We start from the raw sequence: 20,921 nt of genomic DNA, 5'->3' as shown, positions 1-20,921 counted from the left end.
CAGTAGTGAAGCTTCAACTTACCAGTATCCATTCCTCCGCCGACTCCTGCGAGGCCGTCAGGATGCAGGATGTTCAAGACTTCCTCCTCCCATGTTGTAAATTGTGGGGGTTGAGGTGGGGGTCCTCCGCCAGTCTTCTGCACGGCGATGTTGTGCCTGGATACCATGGAACGCACCTTCCCCCGTAGGTCGTTCCATCGCTTCCTGATGTCTTCCCGATTTCTGGGGTGCTGTCCCACAGCGTTGACCCTGTCGACAATCCTCTGCCATAGCTCCGTCCTCCGGGCAATGCTGGTGTATTGGACCTGTGTGCCGAAGAGCTGGGGCTCTACCCGAACGATTTCCTCCACCATGACCCTGAGTTCTTCGTCTGAGAAGCGGGGGTGTCTTTGGGGTGCCATGGAGTGGTGTGTATGATGTGTGGGGTGGAGTATGTGTAGTTAAGTGTGTTGAGTGTGGTGGTGTGTGTTGTTTTGTGTGTGGATATTGTGTGGGTGATGGTGTAGTGTGCCTCTGTGTGATGGTATTCTGTGATCGCTGATGTGTCTCTCAGTGCTTCTTTCTGAATTTTTGGTCGTAGGGGTTTGTGGGTGATGTGGGTGTGTGTTTTATATTGTATTGTGTGTGTGGGAGTGGTGTGTGTATGTGTATCAGGTGTGTGGAATTCAAATCGGCCAATGTGGCTGAGTTTTGTTCGTTTGTGTGTATTCTGACCGCGGCGGTGTGTACCGCCAATGGAAAACCGCGTTTGAAAGACCGCCGCGTGGATTCGTGGGTCGTAATGGCATGGGCGTATTTCTGTTGGCGTGACGGTGGAGGTTTGGTCACCTCCACTTTTCCGCCGACCGCTGGTCTGGCGGTCTGTTGTGGCTGTCGGATTTTCGGAGGTTTGGCTGCTGCGGGTCAGAATGACCGTGGCGGGTTACCGCAGCGGAATTATGGAGGATTTCTGACCGGCGGTAGGCGCCTTTTACCGCCGAGGTCAGAATGACCACCAAAGTGTCTTAAGTCTTTAAAAAGCAAACAAAGTCTCTTTCAAGCACAAAGTACCTGGTTTGGAGTGGAAAATCTCTGCAGAGGGCCGCAGAGGAGGAGATGCGTGGAAAAATGGTGTGTGCGTCGGTTTCGCCCCTTCACACACGGACTTACGTCGTTATTTTTCACTCGGGGAAGACGTGCGTAGTTTTCCGGCACGCGGACCGCCTCCTTCTGTGGGTCGCGGGATTACCAGATGTCCCAGGGTCTGTGCATGCAATCCTAGGCTTGTTTTCCGGCTGCGTGTCGTTCCGGTGGGCTGTGCGTGGAATTTTCTTCCTCACGGCAGGCGTTGCATCGATTTTCTCTCTGGAAGTCGGGCGGCGTTGTCCAGGCGGGCCGTGCGTCGAAGTTCTGGTGGCACCGCAGGCGTCGCATCGAGCTGCGTCTTTCCGGATCGGCGTGCAGTGAATTTTTCACAGCTGAGCAAGCTGTGCGTCGAATTTTTCGGCGCACAAGGAGTCCAGTTGAAAAAGAGAAGTCTTTTTGGTCCTGAGACTTCAGCTAACAGGAGGCAAGCTCTATCCAATCCCTTGGAGAGCCCTTCTGCAAGGCAAGAGTTCAGCAAGGCAGCAGTCATTTGTAGAAAGCAGTCAGGTGAGTCATTTAGGCAGCCAGGCAGTTCTTCTTGGCAGGATGCAGGTTCTGGTTCAGGTTTCTTCTCCAGGAAGTGTCTGAGGTGGTATGGCAGAGGCCCTGTTTTATACTAAAATGTGCCTTTGAAGTGGGGAGACTTCAAAGAGTGGCTAAGAAGTGCACCAGTTCCCCTTTCAGTTCAATCCTGTCTGCCAGGGTCCCAGTAGGGGGTGTGGCAGTCCTTTGTGTGAGGGCAGGCCCTCCACCCTCCCAGCCCAGGAAGACCCATTCAAAATGCAGATGTATGCAAGTGAGGCTGAGTACCCTGTGTTTGGGGTGTGTCTGAGTGAATGCACAAGGAGCTGTCAACTAAACCCAGCCAGATGTGGATTGTAAGGCACAGAAAGATTTAAGTGTAAAGAAATGCTCATTTTCTAAAAGTGGCATTTCTAGAATAGTAATATTAAATCCAACTTCACCAGTCAGAAGGATTTTGTATTACCATTCTGGCCATACTAAATATGACCTTACTGCTCCTTTCAGATCAGCAGCTGCCACTTCAATAATGTATGAGGGCAGCTCCAATGTTAGCCTATGAAGGGAGCAGGCCTCAAAGTAGTGTAAAAACGAACTTAGGAGTTTTACACTACCAGGACATATAAACTACACAGGTACATGTCCTGCCTTTTATCCACACAGCACCCTGCTCTAGGGGTTACCTAGGGCACACATTAGGGGTGACTTATAGGAGTTTTAGGCTTGGCAAGTACTTTTAAATGCCAAGTTGAAGTGGCAGTGAAACTGCACACACAGGCCTTGCAATGGCAGGCCTGAGACAAGGTTAAGGGGCTACTTAAGTGGGTGGCACAACCAGTGCTGCAGGCCCACTAGTAGCATTTAATCTACAGGCCCTAGGCACATATAGTGCACTCTACTAGGGTCTTACAAGTAAATTAAATTGCCAATCATGGATAAACCAATCAACAGTACAATTTAAACAGAGAGTATATGCATTTAGCACTGGTTAGCAGTGGTAAAGTGCCCAGAGTTCAAAAGCCAACAACAACAGGTCAGAAAAAATAGGAGGAAGGAGGCAAAAAGTTTGGGGATGACCCTGTCAAAAAGGCCAAGTCCAACAGTGGGTCATAATGTGATGGGCGTTGTTTTGTTTGTGTAACTGTATGGGTGGTGGGACCACCATTTTTGCACTGACCTCTGGGCTGGCAGATTTGTGTATGTGGCTGTATTCTGTCGGATTGGTGTGTGCGTGTCATAATGTGGGGAACGAATATTTACTGCTGCGGCGGTATGTTGGCAGCCATCAGCGTGGCCTTAAACATAATTTACAACCAATGTCATAATGAGGGTCATAGTAAGTTGTGCCTCCTGCAATCTCATGATCTCCTTGTTCGACCCCGGAGACCTCAACCCCAGGGCTAAAATTAAAAAAGGAGAAGCCATTCCCCCAAGACTAAAAAAGGCCCCTGCCACCCCATCCTCTTGGGCCAAAAACAACTTTGAAGGGGGGCACAGTCCCTCTCTGTGAGCCTCTTAGGGCGCCAGGTACCACAGTTTACACGGCTGGCACAAGTACTTTGTCCTTGGGAATCCCTGAACAGAGTAGTTTCCCTGCCTGTATGGGTAGGGAAACATATGTTTGCTCCAGAATGCCGAACCTGCTTGCAGCAGCATGGGAAGAGAAGGCACATCTGCTTTCTGCCAGTGGGAGATTTAAACATGCTTTTGCAGAGTGGGAGCAGACTTCTGTTTTCCTGCCCCCCACTGATGCAGGCCATGAAACACAAATTTCTTGCGCCCAGCGGGAGCAAGCAAAAATAACTGCCTGATGGTCAGGAGCTCACCTGGCTTCCCCCAACTTGTGGTTTGTGGGTGAACAGGTGGGTGCTCACACCCAACTCCGGCCCCAGTGGATGGACTCCCCATGGCCTGAGACAGCTCAGGGAAGGGGAGCATGCCCCCAAGCTTCAATGTGTAATTTGGTCCTGGGGATGGGATTACTGGGGTCAAATAAGGCTCAGTCAGGGGGCACGCACCCCCTTCTGTTTTGCTTTTGGCCCGAGGATGGTGTCGCTGGGCTTTATAAGGCTCGAGGACTGCATGCTCCTCCTCTTGATAATATCATTCAGCCCTGGGGGATGTGGTCACTGGGGTCTATTAAGGCTCACAGAGGACCCTCGCCTTAGTAATGTAATTACTGTGGAGCATTGGTTGTAGAGGGCCTCATAAGTGTTGGGTAGGGGGAAATGTGTCCCGCTTCCTTTTTTTTTTTTTTACTTTTGGTCCCTTAGAAAGGGGTCCAGGGGCCTGATAAGGTTCGAGGAGGGGAGTCCCACATCCTCTCCCCTTTTGTATTGCATTTGGCCCTGGGGTAAAGGTCCCTGGGGCCGAATAAGGCTTCAGGATGTAGACTGCATGCCCTCCTGCCTTAAATCACAGAATTTGGCCCCGGGGATGGGGTTCCAACATCCTAATAAGGCTTGAGGAGGAGGATGTGTGTACCTCTCCCATTTTTAGGAATTTTGGACTGGGAGGATGGGTTCCCTGGAGCCACAAAATGCTTGGGTGCACTTTTCAGTATTCACAAACTATGGGGGTCATTCAGACCTTGGCAGACGGCGGAGGCCGTCCGCCAAGGTACCGCCGACAAATGACCGCACCGCGGTCAAAAGACCGCAGCGGCCATTCAAACATTTCCGCTGGGCCGGCGGGCGCTCTCCAAAAGAGCGCCCGCCGGCCCAGCGGAAATGCCCCTGCAACGAGGACGCCGGCTCAGAATTGAGCCGGCGTAGTTGAAGGGGTGCGACGGGTGCAGTTGCACCCGTCGCGTATTTCAGTGTCTGCAAAGCAGACACTGAAATACTTTGTGGGGCCCTCTTACGGGGGCCCCTGCAGTTCCCATGCCATTGGCATGGGCACTGCAGGGGCCCCCAGGGGCCCCGCGGCACCCCCTACCGCCATCCTGTTCATGGCGGGTTTCCCGCCATGAACAGGATGGCGGTAGGGGGTGTCTGAATCCCCATGGCGGCGGAGCGCGCTCTGCCGCCATGGAGGATTCAATGGGGCAGCGGTAAACCGGCGGGAGACCGCCGGTTTACCCTTTCTGACCGCGGCTGAACCGCCGCGATCAGAATGCCCTTGGGAGCACCGCCAGCCTGTTGGCGGTGCTCCCGTGGTCGGTGACCCTGGCGGTCACCGGCCGCCAGGGTCAGAATGACACCCTATGTGTGGAGCTTTCCAACTCTGCACTCCCTGTACTTATTTCACTCCCAAAGACTCTGCAAACAGGGCTGAAGACTCTACACGCATATATCTCCACACCAGTGTAAATATCAAAAAGTAGTACACTTACACAGAAGCGTATGTTTTCCTTTTGTGAATCAAGTCCTGAGTTATGAATCTGGATCAAAATTGGAGGCCTAAGAAATTCCCCAATTATGGTGACCAATGTTCCCACAATATTTCATAACTTGCAACACCTACAATGTTGTGCTCTTAACGGCTCATTTCTTTTTTGGGGTATCGTAGACAAATGGGTGTTTTGAACACTTCAGCCAGTGTGATTTATAATATAACATGTTTAGCGGTCCTACTTCAGTGAATTTAATTTTTTCTATGATACACTTAATTTCTACATCTTGCTGTCATCAGGCCCTGTACCCAACCAGTGTTAGATGGGCAAAGTCTAACTGTACAAGGCCTGCAGCTAGGTCCTACATCTACCACACCACAGAAAGCTTTAGGCTGTGTTCAGTCATGCCCTTCTTAAAATCTTCCATGGGTGGCCAACCCCTCTGTGTATTGCCTTTGGACCTATGAAGTATTGATTGCTGCAAAGTCTGACCAGTGGCCAGACCCTGTGCTCAGCTAACCACAGATAGTCAATCTCCACTGCACAAGGACATGGGGGTCAGGACCTGCAACTTACCCACATTAGAAAGGACTGTCCCATTGTGTTTAGACTTTGACCTAGCCCTAGTTTTTATTTTAATTGCAGATCCTATTTTGTTACTGTGAGTCTAAGCCAAGCCTCATGCCCCAATACTGAAAATCCTCGACAAACAACTCTAAACCACTCTCTCTGGCCCTTTAGAGAGTTTGTGGGTCTGGATAAAGAGCATATTAATGAGCCCCTTGTACACTCACTTTTTGTGACGAAACGGCGAAACAAACCTTGAAATCATACACTTTTTTGTGGCTTTGAATGGCCTCATAGTTGCGGAGTAAGACAAGGCAAGGCAAATCACTCAATTGCCTTACTCTGCAGAAGGGAGGCATTCCATGGGCTTTGCAGTGGGTGTTCCAGCACAACACCCATCGATTCTGAGGCATTCACAGTTTTACAATCTTGTAAACCTGAGGATGCACCAAAACCTTATGCCTCACCAAAGGAATTGCAGCAAGGAGAAATATCTTTATTTCTCCTTGTTTTTTCCTCTTTTTATGTGTGCTGCATTCTCCAGCACACATAGAAACAGGAAAAGGTACCACATGATTAATTTTGTGCAGGAATGTGCCCCTTGTGGCACAAAAACAATCCTGCGTACAATTCAGAAACCCTTGCACCATCGTGCCAGGGTACCTGTGTTGGCGCTAGGCTACCAAAACAGCACTAGTTAAGCAGGAAAGGATAGTAATGCTCTGTATGCCCCAGATCTGACACAATCCTGCCTTTTCCCTTAGTTGCAAGGCAGCACAGTAAGGTAACTTGCTGTGCTGTCCTGCATCAAAAGCCCATAAATATAGCCCCATGTTCATAAATCTATGATAGGCAATGCAGAGATTGGAGTACCTTGCTCTGGGTTCATCATTTCTGGGCACAAGGAATTCCCATCCCAAAAATATAGGCAACTGATTGGACTAGGGATACTTTGCTTTTATGGTGCATTTGTAGATTTACTAGCTGTCACCAAAGCATTTCTGTTGAGGATGCCTTACCCATCATGGTACACTGAACACAGTACTGGGACAACTGAAAAAAAAGAGCAAAAGTGAAAAAGGTCAATACATCAAGACTTCTTGTCTATATGGGGAGAGGGGTGACAAAATATTTTTTTCAACTCATTTTGTAACAGCATTCACACACCACACAGTGCTTCTTAGATCTTGGAAAACTAGAAAACAGTTTTCAGTGCACTACTGGTGCACTTGGCCAATGGCCACATATGCTGGTTAACCACATGAAGTGGAGTTGAAGCAGGTCCGGGTCTCAGTCCAGGCTCTTTGGCCAACACCCTTCTGTGCACTGTGTTCAACATAGGGTTGGCCACCATCAGAGGGTTGAAGGGACAGGCCTGGTGCCTAACACAGGCCACACAGTCATTTATTCATGCACACGCTGGCGTGAATGTTGGGCACAGGAACTGAAGGCCAGGACTTGCTGCCTGTACTGCGGTGTAGAACCAAAGGCTATGTTCAGCATATCCTTTGCTATCTGTAGACTTTTCTGTGCAGGACCTGGCTGAAGGATGGACCTGTTGTCAACCCACAGCTGCCATCAGAGAATTATGCACAGGACCTGGCTGCCCTATGACAAGCCCTACAAGCAACCCACTCCTGTACATGACTGAGGGTCATGCACAGGTGGGTTTGACTATTCATGGAAGGTTGGTTCAAGATCATGGAAGGAGGCCGAGTTCTGCGACCATCTGTCTGGAACAAGCAAGGTATTCTGGTTTTGAAAGCTGGTACAAAACCACCTTTGAGGCATGTTCCCTTATGGTGGTTATAGACTTTTGCGGCTAGGGCACCATGATTAGCAAACCAGCCTGGATTGAGAGTGCGACTTCCAGGTTACAACAGGAGAAGCACTAGTTAAACAGCATGAGGGCTTAAGAAAGCTGCCTGACAACACTTCATGTGGCATTGGTGTTAAGCTTCCTGTATAATTCATTTCATTTCCCATCCCCTTTGTGATTCCTCTGTTACAGACCTAATGCCTGTTATATTGCCTTTGCTCTTTGAATTACATTTCATCTTTGTCATGTCGCTGTGCATTGCCCTATTCATTTCCTTTCAGAGAAGCATTCTGAGCTAACACTTGATTCAAGGACAACTGGACTTGACTTAGATTTTTGGCTGCCCACCATTCCAAGCTGTTGGTTGTACTTGTTTTTATTCTATTATTCCAAATGTTTCATGCATTTCTCCAGCACTGAAAATGCTGCATGAGCTCTATAAAATAGCACTTGCGAATCATGACACCAACCCTTGGTATGCACAGGTGAAAGCAAAGCACAGCTGGCTGTGGCTGCCCAAGTAGGATTGGGGACAAGGCCAACCCAGAGCCTGGGCTGTGCATTCAACTCCAAGTCATGGCGGCAGAGGTTTGGGTGGAAGGAATTTTTAGATACGGTATGTGATCAAAAACAAAACAAAAATTCACTGAGATTAAAGTGAAGGTAAGGTGAGCGCTCGTTAAAACACTGCAACATATGTTTACAAAACACTTGGTATTTCATCATTTCACCTAAAAAAACATGTTTATTGTGGAATTATGGTTACAAAAGAAAACAGAAGAACTGCTGAAGTACTAAATTTGTGGTTTGGAGAACAATCCATATACTGTAGTGTAGTCTATATTTCTGTCTTTATCTATATCTATCTATAGATCAATAGATAGATAGATAGATAGAGTTGATTTCAGGCAACATTTAAGGTTTGCATGGCATTGTAGGTAATGTTTGTGGTTGGTGGGTGGCCGTCAAGCACTGCCCTGAATCACGCAGCTACCGCTATTGTTGATCTATCCATGTAGCACTTTAGAGACTTTACTGTAAAGGTCTCTTGGCCCACCCACACAAGCTAGGTGCCATTTTTTATTAGGAGACGTTGGGAAATGCTGTGTGATAGGAAATTTGTGGCTCCCTGCAGATTCCAGACATTTTCCTCAGAGAAATGTGAACAAAATGTGCAGTTTTAGTCATGAGTATGAGGTTTGCAGAGCATTGTGTGTAGGAAAATGGTGTGGGAAGCATACGAAGCACACCACCCTGGACACCTGCCAGCATCTAGTTTTCATAACTGTCTTGGTCTAATGGTTTTTTCCAGGTGACAACCTACCCAAGCCCAAAAAAGTGCATCTATTCACGCTTGCAAGTGAAACAACACTGGGAGTTAGCAACACTTTCCTCGCCCATATGTAAAAAGAACACCCAAAAGAATCAAATGTCTTCTCACTTGCTTACATCAGAGAAATGCAAGGAAAATGTGTGATTATAGTCAAAGTTCGGGACTTGTAAATCATTGTGGGTAAAAAATGTTGTGGAATCCATGCAAGGCGCATCATCCTGTACTCCCCCAAATGTCTAGTTTTCAGAAATGTCTGGGTTTGGTAGGTTTCCCTGGGTGGTCACCGAGCCCGGTCCCAAACACCAGAGCTACCCCTACTGTGGATTGGACCTTTTGTATCAAGGGCACCAGGCCCAGTCACACAAGTGGGGTAGCATTTTTATCAGGACAAGTGTGGAAATGCTAGGTAGACGTAATGAGGTGGATCCCTGTGGTTCAGCTCGAGTGAGTCCTGACCCCCAAATGATGTTCCTGAGGTCCTAAAATCCTTTGTTGTGACTGGCTGGACTTTTACTACCACCTGTGAACAGCTAGAACATTTTAAACTTCAAGACCTCTGGAGGACTGAGATCAACCTACTAAGCTGATCTGCCCAATATGCATTGTTGGTAGGCTGAAAATTCAGGTTCCTCCCACATAGAACTTCTCCTAAGCAGCAAATCCAATTCATTAGGACTACATGGAGAAGCGATCTTGCTATATGCCATCTTCTGGTACATCCTGCATCTTTACATCAGTAAATTATTCAAAACTCTGAAAAAGTACCTGAGTGTGATTGAAGACACAAGGCAAAAATTCGGTCCTGGCCAAACCTGATCTCTGTATCCAACTCTCCCGCCATAATAGTCAGCCTCAAATTGTGCAGAGGTCCTGGTCTACTACAACCAATTGACCATGGTTGCTGCTAATAGTTTTAGGTACTTTAAACATTTGAATATCCGGTTTCTCTTGTTGGAATGTTATCATTTTGGTTACATTTTATTCAATAAAATATACTCTATTTTTCTAATTCAGTTTTCTACTGCATAAATAGTTTACATGTTGTCCTAAGTTAAGCCTATCTGCTCTATGCAATTATAGCCAAGGTATTAAGCTCAGTTTAACTTAGTGACTTTAAGGGTTCACCCAGACAAGGACTGTGATTAATACTTGTGGTGGATACTCAGCCCCTCAACTAACTCTAATTTCTGACAGCGATCATGAATAGAAGGGATTACAGTAATAAGATTAGGAGATAACCAAATGATGCCTCGTTTTATGAAAGATAGAGTTTCAACTCTATGCTTTAACCTCAATTAACTGCTCATGAAATTAATTTGGAGCTGTTGGTATTGAAAGAGAGTTGACCTCTGGCAGAGCAAGAATATCAAATTCTAATAGTTGAATCACCAAGGTACCCTTATAAATACATTTTTCCCACAGTTCGCAAGAAAAGACATTTGCAGCTGCACAACACAACTGTATTTGCAGGATAGCAAGTGCATCCTTATTTGTAACCTTTCATGTTGTGGGTCTTAGTTCAAGAATCAAAATTGAGTATAGTATTTTAGCATTATAATATTACCTATTCACTTGCATAGACAAATATTTTGGCTAGGCCTGGGCAAAATGTAAATTACATAAGTGTAATTTGCATAATTTCAGGAATATTGCATCATCCTATGTGACATTCCCAACATTACCCCATTCATGGTAAAAACTTAAAGCAATTGCATAGGAAGAGCAAAATGAGAGTGGCTGTTATTTGTGGTGTTTTCGTTGACATGCGTCTGTGTGCCAGAAAAACTATGCAAGGCAGGTTTTTGTACCTAAATATAGCACACAATGAAAAATTTACTTTTTGCAGATTTAAAAGCACATTTTTGTAAATTCCCTAAACCCCTAATATCAGCCATACTGAAATTCTACTTGACATGTCAAGTATGATGCTAACAAAAAACATATGTGTACAGGATGGGACATGGTACAGACATAAACAAAGGACTTACAAGGGTTCACGGTTAGCTCCCTCTTGTGTCAAATTGTTGATGGGCTGGTTTGAGAGTAGAATGCCTGGGGCTATCAGGCTAAATATTGGCTGGAACTTGTTTTAATCTGAGGCTGGTTTGAAGGTGATATATATTTGTCATATTGACATATACAGAAATGTGCTTAAAGGCATTTCCTAACTTCCTAAATTAAAATATGTACAAGGAACAATAAACTATGAAATACAATTCATGAAGTACTGTAAACCCAGCTTTGCTTCTTTATTTTGAAAATGAATATCTGCAAAGTAATCTATATGACAAGAAGACTGCATGCAACAACATATACATGCAACAAGTGCACATCCCTGGTACACCATCAATGCCATTCCCATTGTTGAGATGGCTAGGGCAAGAAACAATTGTAGCCAGGAAACAATCTTTTTAAAACAATTGGCAGGAATTAAGAAAACCTATGTTGATAAATGCTGGATAATGATAGAAGCATCATCAATTGACTGAAAAGTGCACAGTAAAATGTATTGATGTAAAAAGCAATGGGATTTGTGGTGTCTTCAGGAAACGGTGGCACATTCTCAACAGATCCATGGCACTACAAGCAAAATGTTTCTAAAGTAGTTTATCCTTGTGGAACTAAACTTAGGAAGATGATATGCCCCAGCTATATAAGATCACACAACATGGGTGGCTTTTTAAAGTTTACCAATCAACCAAAGGGTTTCTTTAGATTTGGTTCAAGTAATGTATGCCAATAGAAATTGCACAAGAAGGTTACACTTAGTTATAACTTTTCAAGGAAATATAAGACCTACAAATGTATTAACTATAACACACTGTAAATTCTGATTTCTTGCTATAGAGTACCTAGAGACTAACGAGAGAGGAAGGGACAAAAACAATGTTTAAGGCAATCAGATGTATTGTAGATACTCAGAACAGTTGGAATGGGGCACAGTACTGTCAATGAAGATACAATGTATTTTAATATCTAATGATATCATGTGGAGATGTTACAGTCCAATAACATCTAATATGTCAATATCCAATAATATAATGTGAAAATGTCACAGTCCTACACCATGCTAGACTGTACAATGTGTTAACTGATTTCAATTTAGGGTATGCATCCTTCTGTAATATATATGGTAGAAGGATAATTATTGCACTATGGGAGGTGACAGGCATAGATCCAAGAGGATTATTGTTACATCATCACCTGGACTGGAACATGGACAAACGACTGCAGTAATTATAGCTGGCAATGATTTCCATTAGACACCTAATACATTTGCCAGACTTGATGTTTATCGGTTAACATTAATTGGCCTTAGCAAAATATGTGCGTTTTCATACACCTCTCTTATATGTAAAGAGGCTCCATCCCACTATAAGCAAACATCACTACAGATGTCAACAGTATTTGGACTACTGATTGTTATAACCATATGTTAGCAGTAATACAAAAACATGAATCTCTATCTCAAAATACTCAGCCCATTTTTACGTAAGTTATTAACACCTGAATAGAGACTCTGATTATTTTTTCACTTTTTTTTCCCCCACAGTAATTAGACATGTAAAATAGTGGAAGAATGTACATAACCAGCAAAAACAACATAAGATGTGATAATATGGAGAAGGCAAATTAGGTGGCTTGATCACTACTGGCCCAAATTGTTTATGAATTTCCAAATTGTTTAGGAATTTCCCTCTAAGAGCCTGTTCCACATAATAGGATTGATAACATAATAGGTTTTGTGATAGTAACCAGCAAACTAGTACATTACCACCCTAATAGTGCACAAACACTTATATCTATAGTTATCAATATTGCACACAAACCACCTTTCTGCACTGTGCCAAAGGGAGAAGTCGAGGATGCACTGTATTTACCATTACATGGCAAATTCCTGCTCGCTGCCTGAACTGGTGCACACACTGCTGTCTAGTGCTAACACAGGCACCCTAACAATAATGTGCAAGGTTGTCTGTGTTGTAGGCAGGATTGTTCTTGTACAGGAGGAGACACTTTCTTTCTCAAAAAAGTACTCAAAGGCAAAATGCAGCACACTTAGAAAGAGGAAACAACAAGGAGAAATAAACACCTTGACTGGGCTACTAGTGTAGGTATATCTGGGAATGTGTCAGTATGCATGGGTTGATGCGTGGGAATACCCTCACTCCACCCATGGCAAGCCTCGCCACCACAGAGTAACACAAGGCAGCAATTTGTGCCCAGCTGAGCATGCATGGCTTGGAAAATCTCATTTAGGTTTTGCATCTAAACTGTGTCCCTTTGCATGGTGCAAGGGAAATGCAAAACCTTAATAAATATGGGCCATAATGTTCAATTATTCAATGTTGGCAGCTGAGTTTCTAAACGGACTGACTGGACAATAATCCCAAAATAGTAATCAAAACTTGATGCAAACTTCTGTCACATTTTTGTGCTCACCACTGACAGTACCTCAGGCCAGCAATCCACCTGATAATATTATACAGATATCCATCATTATGAATCATAATATTCCATGCATTCAAAATCACTTGAGAACTGTAACTTGCTTAAGTAGAGACACTTGATAGACACATTGTCCACATTACTCTAGAATCCACGTCATTCCCCGAAAACACCCTCATTTTGCTTATGACAATTTATACAGCTGTTCATAGTGCTTATTTCTGATTTCCTTTAGAGCTGAGTAATGGATATAGGATAATACAAATGATCTTAGGCACAAATCAGACTCCACGATTAAAACAATTGACAATGACTTTTCTTTACTTAAGGCCCTTAAAACATTTACTAACACCTCCCCCCCCTCCCATTAGAACAAAATTGGAAGTGTAATGTGAAACCAGACCCTTGGTACGTGAGCAACATCGTTGCTGCAACATATTTGAGAAAATACACAATTTCTGAGACACTTTAAATTAATTAGATTTTTATGACACACGTAGATGAATATGCAACACATATTTTGTACTTTCATTTAGACCTACATTAGGGAGGCTCCCCTCTCTACAAAAGAAACTACACAGGAAAAAGCTATCCTATATACAACAAGAATCTACAAAGAAATACATGACAGCCACTATTGTGGTAAGCGGATGAATACTATCAGCCATTGATGAAGCTTGATATGGAATTGGCAATGTACAGACAAGGTACAATATTCTCTTAAAACAGATAATTACGATTCACATACCTTAGTGTGGAATATAAATAGCATAGGTAGGAATACATGGTGTACTCTTACCATCAATCTGATTACCTCATGGAACTGATCCAAGTGTGCCCTGACAACCTGAACTTGTTAAGTGTGTTCAATATAGACTACACCACACAGATGAAGAGGTTGCTCCACCAAGGCACTGTCTTGTTCCCACCTGAGTACCTGCACCTGGAAGAATGACAGTATCTCCACAACATATCAGGGAGCTCCTAGTGACAACCATCAGGACTTACCAGTTTGGTGGTAGTGAACCTACTATAAGGCCCACTTGCTGTTGGTACCATTCAGCCCAGTAAATGGCCACCCTCTGAAGAGAGAGAAAAAAAGAGGCTACTCAAACCCAAGCAGGCCGACTGAGTTATTCAACCATTGCAGTAGGCCTCCAGTGAGCATAGAGAATGAATAGAAAGGTGACCCATGGGAGATGTTGTTTGTTTGGAGAATGGTTGCATAGCTTTCTGTAAGGTTATATTGTTTTGTTCAGTTTGGCATGGGTGAACCCAGTAAATGGATGTGTTGATGGGTTGTTGAGGATCTCAGATGACGAAAGCTCTGACTAGATAGAGAAGTTACTCGCTACTGCTTGCTCACTCAGGATTGTATGCTTCCGTAGAGGTGCTTGCATGACCACATGAGTCTTTGATTTGATGCTAGAAGTAGAGGTGTGTGAAATTCGTGCATTTGCTAATCTGCCAAAAATTGACCCAAGGATGCACTTTAAGCTAATATATGGAACAGAATAGTGGATTTGCATTTGCATAATTATTTATAATTTAGCATTGTTACGCACACATATGCATAATTATGTGAAAAGCAAATCCATGATTTTGTGTTCTAGCACAAAATGTGTCCTTGCTTCAAATTATGGTGCAAGGATGCATTTAAACAAAAGCATCATGAAAAACAGCCACAAGTATAGTGTTGTCTCTCTGCATTAATAGTAAAGGTTTAGAGTGAATGGTGGTGTTTTTTTTATAGAAAGGGGTAATAGGCAATGGAAAGAAAATTGGACCACAAATTAGTTGGTGATTTTAAAAGTTCATAGTGCAAAAGTATATCTTTATCTAAAAGATCACTCTCACTCAGAATAGCATTCTACAAAAGTTTCATGTTTAAAAACAACATATATAATATAATGACAGCACTCCTCTTATTTACAAACGCTCACTTGTATAGAAGATTTTTGGCAGCCAACTGCTCTTAAATGTGTTACGTCAATCCCACCGGAGTTAACTTTAGCCAGTAGACAGATACTGTCCCATGCTTGCATAATGGGGGCATATTTATCAAGGTTTTGCATCACTTTAGTGCCATGCAAGGGGGGGCTACAAGGGCAACAAAAACCTAAGTGAGATTTATCAAGCCACACAAGGCCACCTTGCATGGCCCTGAATGGCTTGATAATCGCTGCCTTGAATTACTCTGCACAAGAAAGGCCTTTCATGGGCGGAGTGTGGGTGTTCCACCCATCCAACCATTGCTCTTGGTGCATTCCCAGATTTACCATTAGTGGTAGACCTAGGAATCCCTCAGATGCTACTCTTTCCCAGGTGAGGTGTAATGAGGAAAAATATATTTCTTCTTGTTATTTTCTTATTCTATATATGCTGCATTCTGCAGTACACATCAATGGTGAAACAAAACTTGGTGAAGCCCCTATGCAAAGTACCTTTAAGGGGTCCCCTCCCACTTAACCCCAGTCAGAGGTCTGCTGCACGTGCACCGTGTACTGTGCTAAGAGGGCCCCATGGAGCTTGGGAGCCCCCTCCCCCCCGCACAAATACAATCCTGCCTACATAGTAGGCACCCTTGCAATATGATGCAAGGGTGCTTGTATTGACACTATGCAGCCAAAAGTGTTTCAGTGCTCAGAAAGGACAGGAATGCACCACATAGTTTTAAATACAGCACATTCCTGCCCTCTTCCTTTCACGCAGTGCAGCAAGGTGACTTACTGCATTGCACGGTGTGAATGATTGACAAATATGCTCATGGATATTTCATTAGCCTAGATAATAACAAAACACAACTCGAGGGTGTGAAAGTAAAATAGCTGGGTGCTCATGCAAGGCAAAGGAACACTAAGCAATCATAATGGTCATGAAAAATCAACAAAATATTAATTCATTAGGATGATATAAGTTACAAACCATTATTAAGCCTTATTAAAAATATCCTGAACTCTAATAATACATAAATATGTTCATGTAATATTGTTGTGATAGAAATTGTGAATATCCAAAAATGCATTATAAGAGTAATGCTTTACTTAACTCATGGTTACATGGATCTTGCTTCATAACACTGGAGAAACTAAAGAAAATAAAGCATAGTATACGTGAAAGATATCAGCAAGAATTTTCTTAAAAAAGAAGACGAGTACAAAAGGCCAAGGATGTCAACAGTCAACACATACTGCAAAACAAAAAGGACATCACATTTCACCCCAAGAAATCTCCCTTAGCATCTAAAGTAAAATGCACAGTAGAGCTATCTAGTCCCTTGCAAAATGCCTATAGTGGAAAGAATGGAGCTAGTACTAATGAGAAAACCTTTCTTTTAAGAAAACATTTTTTTAAAATGGGACTACACAAGGGACATTATAAATTTACAAAGGAGAAGAATTTGAGGAGGGATTGTGTTTTTTTTTTAAATAGCAAAACTGTAATTCAGAACAATATCTCCGTAGCATTGTTTCATTTGAAATAATTTAGGCAGTCATCTTTTTTGTTGGGTTTGAAATTTAGCAGTGCACTTTTTACCTGAAAATGATATTTAGTTTGCTGAATGTCAAATATATTGTAAGTATATAAAAAAAAAACATAACACATTATTTTATTTTGTTGTTAACTTTCAAAATCATTTGTATTCAAAAGAAAGCCTTATGATGTAAAAGTCCTTAGTTTGCTTACAGAAATATAATCTCTTTATTAAAAAACATCCAATACATCATCTAAAGTGTTTTATATCCCTTCAAAATTAACTTGTTGGTCCCTCCAGACATAACTGACTGACACAACAGACATAACTATAAATAATTCAATCCTAAATGTATCCACAAATTAAACCCAAATACATTCTAACTATATATTAATAGACAAAGACTGACAACTTCACAAAACTACAGACAAAAAAACAAACTTAACAATTATTAACAAAACTCAAAATGGTAGGCAGCAAAAGGACGATCACACCAAGACCCCTCACAACCTCTACAGAAAGCCACCAAACAGCACACTCATCCAACAAACCTCCAAATTGCTTGCATACAAAAGAGAAGGGTAATGTCCCTTAGAAAGACATGCTCAAACATGTATAGGTCCTTTGTGGAATTCCCTTCTAATTTGATGATAATGTATTTTGTACTGCATTAGTTTCCCTACACAAAGCTGTACAATGCTGGAAGCGTGATAATGCATAGTAAAATGTAATGTATTGTGATGCAAATGACTGAAGAAATTTTGGACGTAATTAAAGATTTATGATCACCTAGTGCCTCTTTGTGCCACATTAGCATAATTATTTTGTTTGTTATGATAATGTGGCTCAAGGATCCCAAAATCACTGTGCCAAATTTACACTTTGTAACCTTTTGGGCTACATTCTCCCTGCACCAGGCATAATGTATGCAAATGGGGATTTCCACTGTTAGTGGGAGCAAAAAAATGGCTCAAAGGAATCTAAGATATTTCTTTTAACTCTTAATGCCTATTCAGAGCATATGTTAAAAGGAGGCACACCATTGTTTACAATGGGCTTTGCAAAATTTGTGTCAACATTTTTTGATGGTAATCCTGCAAGGCTAGTGTAAAAAATTCTGACGCTAGTTCCCTAACTACCGTCATAGTGCGCTGTTTCATAGGTATGTTGCACACCGGGTGGATTTAGGGGGGTGCTAAGGGGCCCTATTTATTTTAAGTGATACAATGAGGCAATTGCCCACTAACCCTCATGACCAGGGTAATACATGCAATAATAATAGAGGTCAGTGCAAGGGGAAAGTAGCCTAGACTTCCACGGGGTATAAACAGCTTAATGAAATCTCTCTGTTTCATAAATGTAAAACAAACAAGATTTATTAATAATTTCAAACGTTTTCTCCATTCCATAAATGGAGAAAACATTTGAAATTATTAATAAATCTCGCTTGTTTTACATTTATGAAAGAGAGATTTCATTCAGCTATTTATTTTAAGCACACTTTGAAATGTTCCAAAGAGGTAGCCCATGTTTATAAATTTTTGTGCTTTTAACCTACTACCAGTTTGTCATGTACACCAGGGTCAAACCAATCAGTTATCTGGGAAAGCTATATATTTCTGAAAAGTTGACAACATTTTAAATTCAGCAAGGTGTCATTTGTGCAGATCCCTCAGGTTTTCCCCAAAGAAACTAAGGGCCTCATTTACAAGAGGCCTGTTCCACGGAAGCGTCACTTTTTATGACCCTTCGGGGGCCCAGGCCTCTCAGTCATGTCTGTGAGGCAACATAAAGCTACCCTGCATGACATTGCATGTCCTCATAGATATGGAGTAAGACAAGCCAGCGCAACGCCAAGGAGGCATTCCATTGGTGTTGCAGTGGGTTTTCCCATTGAACACACATGTGTTTTGACACATTTACAAGGATCTGTAAACCTGAGGATGTGTCAAAACTCCATGCCACCTGAGGGGACGTGTAACAAGGAGAAATATCTTTATTTCTCCTTGTTTTTCCCTCTTTTTTTGTGTGCTACATTCTGCAGCACTCATAGAAGAAGGGAAACACCTTAATGTATTGTTTTTCTGCAGGATGGTGTGCCTTCCTGAACAAAAACTGTCATGCCAACAATGCACGCACCGTTGCAGCAGGGTGCAAGGGTGCCTGTCTTGACACTAAGCACCAATTTGTGTGCCAGGAGAAGGAAAAGGAATACACTGTATTTCATTATTACAGTCCTTTTGACTCAGGGCAGCACAGAAAAGTGACTTGCTATGCTGCCATGTGGGAAACAATTCACAAATGAGGCCCTCACTTTTGAAATAAAAAAATAATAAAAAATGTGTAGAAAAAAACAAATATTTGTGACAATGATTTCAATTATACTTATTGTCACAATGTCTGATTTACAGGGGCAATATACTGTTTTGTCCGCTAGACTCTTTTGGTTGCAGGATATATAGGGTTTGTAGGTTCTGCAAGAACCTGGGGTACCCAAAGCCAACAACTGAACTGCACCTTACAATATTTTATTATTGTGTACCAGGTATAGAGCAACTCATATAGTAAAATATAAATGGTAAAAAAATGGGTATTAAACAAACCTATGTATTTCTGAAATAGACACCAGATACAGAATTAAAACAAATAAACAATGGAGGCATTTTCCTCTTTCTTTGTGTGCTGCAGAATGCACAGAATGCTCAGAATACAGAATGCAGCACACATAGAAAGATGAAAAACGAGGAGGAAAAAAGTTAGTTCTCCTCCTTACCCCTCAGGAAGCACACAGTTTTGGCACATTTCCAGGTTTACAGACTCTTCCTATAGGTGTAAAAATCCAAGGTTGTCTCATTGGAAAACCCACCTCAACACCCTTGGAACAGCCCCTTGACATATAGTAAGGCAAGGCAGTGCTTTGCATTGCCCTGTCTTGCTCCATATCTATGAGGCCATGCAAAGCCACACAGGGTGGCTTTGCGTTGCCTCATAGATACAACTGAGAGGCCTGTGCCACCAGAGCATCAGAGAATATGATGCTCCTGTAGCACAGGCCTCTTTTTATTGAGGCCCTAAATTTCTAACAGCTGTGTGTTTGATTCCTTTAGATAATGCTTTTAAAATCTAAAAAAATTCTTCAACTATGATTATTTAAAATTGATGCTGGCGTATAAGCTGTAAACTACAGCATTTATTATTATATTTAAAGTTTGGCATGCAGTGCCCCACTTTGTAAATTTAGGGGCATATTTATACTCCGTTTGCGCCGAATTTGCGTCGTTTTTTTTTACGCAAATTCGGCTCAAGTTCGGCGCAAAACTAACGCCATATTTATACTTTGGCGTTAGATGCGTCTAGAGCCAAAGTATGAGGAATGAGCGTCATTTTTTTGCGTGAACGCCTTCCTTGCGTTAATGAGATGCAAGGTAGGCGTTCCCGTCTAAAAAAATGACTGCAACGCAAATGCGTCGTATTTATACTCCCGGGCAAAAAAATCACGCCCGGGAGTGGGCGGGGCAAAAAACCCCGCATTTGCGCCTCTTTTTAACGCCTGGGTCAGGGCAGGCGTTAAGGGACCTGTGGGCTCAAAATGAGCCCACAGCTGCCCTCCCATGCCCCCAGGGGCCCCCCCTGCCACCCTTGCCCACCCCAGGAGGACACCCAAGGATGGAGGGACCCATCCCAGGGACATTCAGGTAAGTTCAGGTAAGTATAATTTTTTTTTTTTTTTTTTTTTTTTGGCATAGGGGGGCCTGATTTGTGCCCCCCTACATGCCACAATGCCCAATGACCATGCCCAGGGGACATAAGTCCCCTTGGCATGGTCATTGGGCAAGGTGGTATGACTCCTGTCTTTACTAAGACAGGATTCATGTAAATGGCGTCTGGGCGTCGTTAAAAATGGCGCAAATCGGGTGGAGGTGATTTTTTTGCCTCAACCTGACTTGCCCCATTTTAAGACGCCCTAACGACATTTTTCCCAACGCCGGCGCTGCCTGGTGTACGTGGTTTTTTTCCACGCAGACCAGGCAGCGCCGGTCTGCTAGCGCCGGTTAACGCCATTCAATAAACACGGCGCCCGCATGGCGCTTCAGAATGGCGTTAGCCGGCGCTAATCTTTTTGGCGTCAAAAAGTATAAATATGGCCCTTAATGCAGTGATTTTAGCATCTTTGGGCCATATTAGCATCGAAAAAATAGGCTAATGTGGCGGAAGGACTTTGAATCTTCACTCACATGCAAGCAAGCTTTTTGTTTTTGCTCTACATCAAAATGTTATTCAGATAGTTTAGGACTTA

The sequence above is a fragment of the Pleurodeles waltl genome, chromosome 2_1, assembly GCF_031143425.1.
Source record: "Pleurodeles waltl isolate 20211129_DDA chromosome 2_1, aPleWal1.hap1.20221129, whole genome shotgun sequence".
Classification (NCBI taxonomy): domain Eukaryota; kingdom Metazoa; phylum Chordata; class Amphibia; order Caudata; family Salamandridae; genus Pleurodeles; species Pleurodeles waltl.
The sequence above is the reverse complement of the archived record's forward strand: the minus strand, read 5'-3'. Positions refer to the sequence as shown.